This window comes from Callorhinus ursinus, unplaced genomic scaffold (genome assembly GCF_003265705.2).
Source record: "Callorhinus ursinus isolate GAN/ISIS: 27379988/994484 unplaced genomic scaffold, GSC_fseal_2.0 scaffold54, whole genome shotgun sequence".
Classification (NCBI taxonomy): Eukaryota; Metazoa; Chordata; class Mammalia; order Carnivora; family Otariidae; genus Callorhinus; species Callorhinus ursinus.
Genome location: NW_027397116.1, coordinates 17,022,487 through 17,031,302, shown reverse-complemented (window position 1 = coordinate 17,031,302; position 8,816 = coordinate 17,022,487). Strand labels below are relative to the sequence as shown.

Here is an 8,816-nt window from a genome sequence, read left to right as displayed (position 1 = left end):
AAAAAATGGAACTTAAGTTTTTTGAGGATAGGAGTTGATTTACTCAGCTTTGTATCTCCAGTAGCATTTAACAAAGTAACAGAGTAGAAACCCCTCTTATTTTGAGTGCCTGAATGAAAGAACATGTGAAATAATAACTTTCAAGAAATCTTTCAAAAGCTATGAAGCAGTAGGCTTTTTAATGTATTTGCCTTTTTATTTTTAATCCACATTCACTCAACGAAGAAAGGAGAAACAATTTTATTTAAATTGCAGTTAAAATATACAAAACAAAACTCTCTGCTTGCAAGAATAACAAAGAGATAATAAGTGAAATAAAGTTCAGATTAGGAAATGAATTAGCAACAATTATATACCCAAGTTTTTCCAATGAATAACTGTTTAAAAGCAGGCAAATTCATATTGTCAGTTTTGTAATTAATGTATTTAAATTAAATATTAAGATGTAAAATTTCTGGGGGCGCCTGGGTGGCTCAGTCATTAAGCGTCTGCCTTTGGCTCAGGTCGTGATCCCAGGGTCCTGGGATCCAGCCCCATGTTGGGCTCCCCGCTCCGCAGGAAGCCTGCTTCTCCCTCTCCCACTCCCCCGGCTTGTGTTCCCTCTCTCGCTGTGTCTCTCTCTGTCAAATAAATAAATAAAATCTTAAAAAAAAAAGATGTAAAATTTCTGGAGCTTGCTTAATTATATTTTTATAACTAATAACCAGAGATTGTTTTTATGGAATAAAAATAGATATCTGAAAGAGACATATCTGCCCTTAGATTGACACTATATTAGCAGCTTCACATTCATTTTCTCCTTTAAACATCACAGTACTTTTGAAGAAACAGATGAAGGAATTGTAGTTCATGAAGGTCATGCAATTAGCCCAACATTACACATTTATGAAATTTTTGAGTTGGTATTCAAAGCAAACTTATATTTCTTTAAACTCAATGCTTCTTAGCATATATTTTCCATAATTGGAAAAGAGTGAGGAAGGGAGAGAGAGAGAAAGGGGGAGGGTGGGAAATAAGTACAATTATTAAAATATTTTAATTTCTTTGGAATTTAATTATATATTTAATGGTATATACATATATATACATATTTACTTTTTATATCATAGGTACCTTTTAAAGAGATGGTGATATATTACATATATAAAGGTATATTCAAATAGTTTTATATGGTGTTCATTTTATTCAAAACCTGTTGAATTCTCAGGATTATGTTTGTGAGGTTCATCTTTGCTGATATGTCTGGCTGGATTCTGTTAATTTCAGCAGACTTAGGTTGTTTTAAGGTTTTTGTTTGTTTGTTTTTAAAGATTTTAGAGGTGCCTGGGTGGCTCAGTTGGTTAAATATCTGCCTTTGGCTCAGGTCATGATCCCAGCCTCGTGGGATTGAGTCCCTGCATTGGGCTTCTTGCTCAGCGGGAAGACTGCTTCTCTCTATGCCTCTCCCTCTACCCCTGTCAAGCTCTCTCTCTCTTTGAAAAAAAAAAAAGATTTGAATTATTTGAGAGAGAGAGAGAGCGAGCATGAGCAGGGGAGGAGCAGAGGGAGAGAGAAGCAGACTACCCACTGAGTGTGGAGCCCATGGGGGGTGGTGCTCAATCTCAGGACCCTGAGATCATGACCTGAGCCAAAATCAAGAGTCTGATGTTCAACCAACTGAGCCACCCAGGTGCTCCTGTTTTAAGTGTTGATATTAAAAATCATGACTGCATTAAACATTGCCCTGTGCCTCGATAGGCATAGTGTGAGATTCTCCAGGGTAAATAATCAGGGTAGAATTGCTCGCGATAGGTTACATGCATCTTTAATTTTGTGAGATATTACCAAATTGACATTAAAATTGTTTTGGCAGATTTGCACTCCCACCAGCATGCAGACATTTCCACATTTTCAGCATCAATTGGTGTTATCAGACTTACTTTTTCTGTATAAGACCACATAGATGTTTTGACATGTATTGATTTCTTCCAGTTGCCATTTCTACAGAACTCTTCACACTCACCTAAAAGAAAGCATATTATTTGAAGAAGCAAATAGAAACTGTGTTAAAGATATGAAAGAATTAGATGAAAGGTTAAAAAGGGTGGACACATGAACATATAACTTTACTACAGGCAATCCTCTAAAGGAAGCCTATTTTATAAATTTATAAAAAACAAAAACAACTAAAGAAAATATTCAACTATCTAACTACCTTTAGCTAGTGCCCAAGAAACAGTACTAGGTTGCTATCAATTAACTTCATATACAAATTCCTATTGATTTTCATCTAATCCACCCCGAATAAGAATAAATTAGAAATTTCATTTTTGTATAACTTGAAATCTTTTTTTTCTATGTTAAAAACTTTTATGTTTGTTCTCAGTGCTGCTTCATCCACTTCTTTCATCCAAAAAGAAGGTATATTAAATTTCACTGACTCTCTCACTGAATATAAAATGCAAACCTACTGTAGGCAAGTGAATTACTCAGGATTTCAATAGTTTGTATTGTCATCATTTAAGTCATGTTTATTATTTTTCCAGGAGATTATTAAAACATCAAAAATACGCATCATATGGGGGGGAGGAGCAAAATGGCAGAGGAGTAGGAAACCTAAATTTCGTCTGGTCCCAGGAATTCAGCTAGATAGGGATCAAACCATTCTGAACACCTACAAACTCAACAGGAGATTGAAGAAAAGAATAGCAGCAACTCTCTGAACAGAGAAGCGACCACTTTCTGGAAGGTAGGATGTGCAGAGAAGTGAATCCGAGGTGATATTTGGGAAGATAGACGGCGGGGGAGGGGGCCTCCATCAGCCACTTCTGACAAGTGATAAGAGCAGTGGAGCACAAAATCGGAACTTTTAGATGTCGGCTCCTCTAAGGGACATCACTCCAGTGGCTAAGCGGGGGGTGGAACCCTCGTGGGACAGTGTGGTCTCAGAACACTCGGGGTCACAGAAAGACCAGGAGTGCCTGAGTGCGGCAGAGCTCCTAGGTATCAGAGTGGGGAAGCCGGCTGCAGAGACGGAGACGAGGGACAGGCTTTCAGCTTGGGGTTGCCATAAACCGTGATCCGTGGCACAGTCGGGCTGCTGCTCCTCCGGCAAGGACCCAACAAGCGGCAGATCCAAGGAGACTCCCCTTCCTCCCCCGGGAGGAGCAGCATGGGAGCACACCGCAGGGATCTGCCGGGTTTGGAGACTCCGCATGGAGTCGTGCACCAGAGATAGAAACGCTCAGTCACAGGCCGGGTGAGCACGCAATGCGGCCGGAGACTGGGGAGATGGGAGTGATTGACTGCTTTTCTCTGGGGGTGCCCTGAGGAGCGGGGTCCCAAGTTCTAGGCTCCTCCTGGACGGAGTTTGGGAGGCTGCCATTTTCACTCTCGTCCTCCAAAGCAGTAGGGAACAAAAGCTCCTGAGAGCAAACCCAAGCAGATTACTTAGCCCGGACCCAGCAAGGGTGGGGCAATTCCGCCTCCTGCAGACATTTGGGAACCATGGCAACAGGCCCCTCCCCCAGAAGACTAGCAAGAACCACCAGACAAGACCAAGTTTACTGATCAATGAGAACGGCAGAACTCCAGCACTAGGGGAATACTGCACATAGAATTCATGGCTTTTTTCCTCCTGATTCTTTAGTCTTTCAGGTAATTTTTTAAATTTTCTTTTTTTTCTTTTTGTTTTTGAATTTTTCTTTTTCCTTTTTTCAACCAACATCTTATCAATACCTTTTTTAAAAAACATTTTTATTTTTCATTTTTAGAGTCATATTCTATCCCTTCATAGTAGTTACCCTTATTTTTGACATATATATATAAGTTGTTCTCTCTTTGATATGTTGGGATACAGTTTCTTCTAACAGACCAAAATATACCCTAAATCTCTAGTGTATGGTGTTGTTCTAGTCTCCTGCCTGATCACATTCTCTCCCCCCCCTTTTTTTTAATTCCTCTTCTTTCTTTTTTCAACCAACTTCTTATCAATTCATTTTATAAAATCTTTTATAATTTTCATCTTTAGAGTCACATCCCATCCCTTCATCATATTAACCCTTATTTTTGTACATATATAAGTTTTTCTTTCTTTAAAATTTTGGGAGGCAGTTTCTTCTAACAGACCAAAATACGACTAACATCTAGTGTGTGGCACTGATCTATGCACCAGCCTGATCATATTGGATCATATTCTTTTTTTTTATCTTTTTCTTTTTCTTTTTTTTCTTTGTGTCTTTCTTTCACTTTCTTTTCCCCCAGGTTCAGGTGTCTTCTCATTTGTTTAGTGTATATTTTTCTGGGGTTGTTTTATTCTGTTAGCATTTTGTTTTCTCATTCATCTATTCTCCTCTGGACAAAATGACAAGACAGAAAAAAATCACCTCAAAAAAAAGAACAAGAGGCAGTACCATCTGCCAGGGACCTAATTAATACAGACATTAGTAAGATGTCGGAATTAGAGTTCAGAATGACGATTTTAAAGATACTAGCTGGTCTTGAATAAAGCATGGAAGATATTAGAGAAAACCTTTCTGGAGAAATAAAAGAACTAAAATCTAACCAAGTCGAAATAAAAAAGGCTATTGATGAGGTGCAATCAAAAATGGAGGCTCTAACTGCTAGGATAAATGAGGCAGAAGAGAGAATCAGTGATATAGAAGACCAAATGATGGAAAGTAAAGAGGCTGAGAAAAAGAGAGATAAACAAATACTGGATCGAGGGCAGAAGACGAGAGATAAGTGATACCATAAGACAAAACAATATTAGAATAATTGGGATCCCAGAAGAAGAAGAAAGAGAGAGAGAGGGGCAGAAGGTATATTGGAGCAAATTATAGCAGAGAACTTCCCTAATTGGGGAAGGAAACAGGCATCAAAATCCAGGAGGCACAGAGACCCCCCACTCAAAATCAATAAACATAGGTCAACACCCCGACATCTAAGAGTAAAACTTACGAGTCTCAGAGACAAAGAGAAAATCCTGAAAGCAGCTTGGGACAAGAGATCTGTAACCTATCATGGTAGAAACATTAGATTGGCAACAGACCTATCCACGGAGACCTGGCAGGCCAGAAAGGACTGGCATGATATATTCAGAGCACTAAAGGAGAAAAATATGCAGCCAAGAATACTATATGCAGCTAGGCTGTCATTGAAAATAGAAGGAGAGATAAAAAGCTTCCAGGACAAACAAAAACTAAAGTAATTTGCAAACACGAAACCAGCCCTACAGGAAATATTGGAAAGGGTCCTCTAATCAAAGAGAGAGCCTAAAAGTAACATAGACCAGAAAGGAACACAGACAATATACAGTAGCAGGCACCTTACAGGTAATACAATGGCACTAAATTCATATCTTTCAATAGTTACCCTGAATATAAATGGGCTAAATGCACCAATCAAAAGACAGAGGGTATCAGATTGGATTGAAAAAAAAAAACAAGACCCATCAATACGCTGTCTGCAAGAGACTCATTTTAGACTCAAAGACACCTCCAGATTGAAAGTGAGGGGGTAGAAAACCACTTACCATGCTAATGGACATCAAAAGAAAGTGGGGGGGGCAACCCTTATATCAGACAAATTAGATTTTAAACCAAAGACTATAATAAGAGATGAGGAAGGACACTACATCATACTTAAAGGGTCTATCCAACAAGAAGATCTAACAATTGTAAATATCTATGTCCCTAATGGGAGCTGCCAATTATATAAGGCAATTAATAACAAAAGCAAAGAAACACATCAACAACAATACAGTAACAGTGGGGGACTTTAACACCCCCCTCACTGAAATGGACAGATCATCTAAGCAAAAGATCAACAAAGAAATGAAGGCTTTAAATGACACACTCGACCAAATGGACTTCACAGATAACATTCAGAACATTCCATCCCAAAGCAACAGAATACACATTCTTCTCTAGTGCCCATGGAATATTCTCCAGAATAGCTCACATCCTAGGTCATAAATCAGGTATCAACCGGTACCAAAAGATTGGGATCATTCCCTGAATATTTTCAGACCACAATGCTTTGAAACTAGAACTCAATCACAAGAGGAAAGTTGGAAAAACTCAAATACATGGAGGCTAAAGAGCATCCTACTAAAGAATGAATGAGTCAACCAGGAAATTAAAGAAGAATTAAAAAATTCATGGAAACAAATGGAAATGAAAGCATAACTGTTCAAAATCTTTGGGATGCAACAAAGGCAGTCCTAAGAGGAAAGTATATAGCAATACAAGACTTTCTCAAGAAACAAAAAAGTTCTCAAATATACAACCTAACCCTACACCTAAAGGAGCTGGAGAAAGAACAGCAAATAAAGCCTACACACAGCAGGAGAAGAGAAATAATGAAGATAAGAGCAGAAATCAATGAAATAGAAGCCAAAAGAACAGTAGAACAGATCAACGAAACTAGGAGATGATTCTTTGCAAGAATTAACAAGATTGATAAACCCCTGGCCAGACTTATCAAAAAGAAAAGAGAAATGACCCAAATGAATAAAATTATGAATGAAAGAGGAGAGATCACAACCAACACCAAAGAAATACAAACAATTAGATCATATTATGAGCAACTATATGGCAGCAAATTAGATAATCTGGAAGAAATGGATGGATTCTACAGATGTATCAATTACAAAACTGTACTAGGAAGAAAGAAAGCCTGAACAGACCTATAACCACTAAGGAAATTGAAGCAGTCATCAAAAATCTCCCAACAAAAAAAAGCCCAGGGCCAGATGGCTTCCCAGGGGAATTCTACCAAACGTTTAAAGAAGAATTAATACCTATTCTTCTGAAACTGTTCCAAGAAATAGAAATGGAAGGAAAACTTCCAAACTTGTTTTATGAGGCCCCCATTATCTTGATCCCCAAACCAGACAAAGACCCCATCAAAAAGGAGAATTACAGATGAATATCCTTGATGAACATGGATGCAAAAATTCTCACCAAAATAATAGTCAATAGGACCCAGAGTACATTAAAAGGATTATTCACCACGACCAAGTGAGATTTATCCCTGGGCTGCAAGGTGGGTTCAACATCTGCATATCAATGTGATGCAATACATTAGTAAAAGAAAGAACAAGAATCATATGATCCTCTCAATAGATGGAGAAAAATCTTTTGACAAAGTACAGCATCCTTTCTTGATCAAAACTCTTCAGAGTATAGGGATAGAGGGTACATACCTCAATATCAGAAAAGCCATGTATGAAAAACCCACAGTGAATATCATTCTCAATGGGGAAAACCTGAGAGCTCTCCCCCTAAGGTCAGGAATGCGGCAGGGATGTCCACTCTCACCACTGCTATTCAACATAGTATTAGAAGTCCTAGCCACAGCACTCAGACAACAAAAAGAAATAAAAGGCATCCGGATGGGCAAAGAAGAAGTCAAACTCTCACTCTTTGTAGATGATATGATACTTTATGTGGAAAACCCAAAAGACTCCACCCCAAAACTGCTAGAACTCATACAGGAATTCAGTAAAGTGGCAGGATATAAAATCAATGCAAGAAATCAGTGGCATTCCTACATATCAACAACAAGGCAGAATAAAGAGAAATTAAGGAATCTATCACATTTACATTTGCACCCAAAACCATAAGATACCTGGGAATAAATCTAACCAAAATGGCTAAGAATCTATACTGAGAAAACTATAAAATACTCATGAAAGAAATTGAGGAAACACAAAAAATGGAAACACATTCCATGCTCATGGATTGGAAGAACAAATATTGTGAAGATCTCAATGCTACCTAGAGCAATCTACACATTTAGTGCAGTCCCTATCAAAATACCATACACTTTTTTCAAAGAAATGGAACAAATAATCCAAAAATTTGTATGGAACCAGAAAAGTCCCCGAATAGCAGATGAATGTTGAAAAAGAAAAGCAAAGCTGGTGGCATCACAATTCCGGACTTCAAGCTCTATTATAAAGCTGTACTGATCAAGACAGTATGGTAGTGGCACAAAAACAGACACATAGATTGATGGAACAGAATAGAGAGCCCAGAAATGGACCCTCAACTCTATGGTCAACTCATATTTGACAAAGCAGGAAAGAATGTCCAGTGGAAAAAAGACAGTCTCTTCAAGAAATGGTGTTGGGAAAATTGGACAGCCACATGCAGAAAAATGAAACTGGACCGTTTCCTTACACCACACATAAAAATAGATTCAAAATGGTTGAAATACCTAAATGTGAGATAGGAGTCCATCAAAATCCTAAAGGAGAACACAGGCAGCAACCTCTTCGACCTCAGCCGCAGCAACTTCTTCCTAGAAACATCGCGAAAGGCAAGAGAAGCAAGGACAAAAATGAACTATTGGGACTTCATCAAGATAAAAAGCTTTTGCACAGCAAAAGAAATAGTCAACAAACCAAAAGACAACTGACAGAATGGCAGAAGATATTTGCAAATGATATATCAGATAAAGGGCTAGTATCCAAAATCTATAAGGAACTTATCACACTCAACACCCAAAGAACAAATGATCCAATCAAGAAATGGGCAGAAGATATGAACAGACATTTTTCCAAAGAAGACATCCAAATGGCCAACAGACACATGAAAAAGTGCTCAACATCGCTCAGCATCAGGGAAATCCAAATCAAAACCTCACTGAGATACCACCTCACACCAGTCAGAATGACTAAAATTAACAAGTCAGGAAACGACAGATGTTGGCGGGGATGCGGAGAAAGGGGAACCTCCTACACTGTTGGTGGGAATGCAAGCTGGTGCAACCACTCTGGAAAACAGTATGGAGGTTCCTCAAACAGTTGAAAATAGATCTGCCCTACGACC

General features: G+C 38.5%; 1 long non-coding RNA gene across 1 annotated transcript in view; it reads right to left on the bottom strand.

Annotated features, from left to right (window-relative positions):
• Positions 1-212: 212 nt before the first annotated feature.
• Positions 213-8,816, bottom strand: part of LOC141371027 (uncharacterized) — a 112,516-nt gene continuing 103,912 nt past the window's right edge. Inside the window, exons 3-5 of the long non-coding RNA XR_012375629.1 lie at positions 8,203-8,286; positions 1,920-2,002; positions 213-620 (exon numbers count right to left, since the gene is read on the bottom strand). This is a non-coding gene — a long non-coding RNA (uncharacterized lncRNA). The remainder of the gene's footprint in view (positions 621-1,919; positions 2,003-8,202; positions 8,287-8,816) is intronic.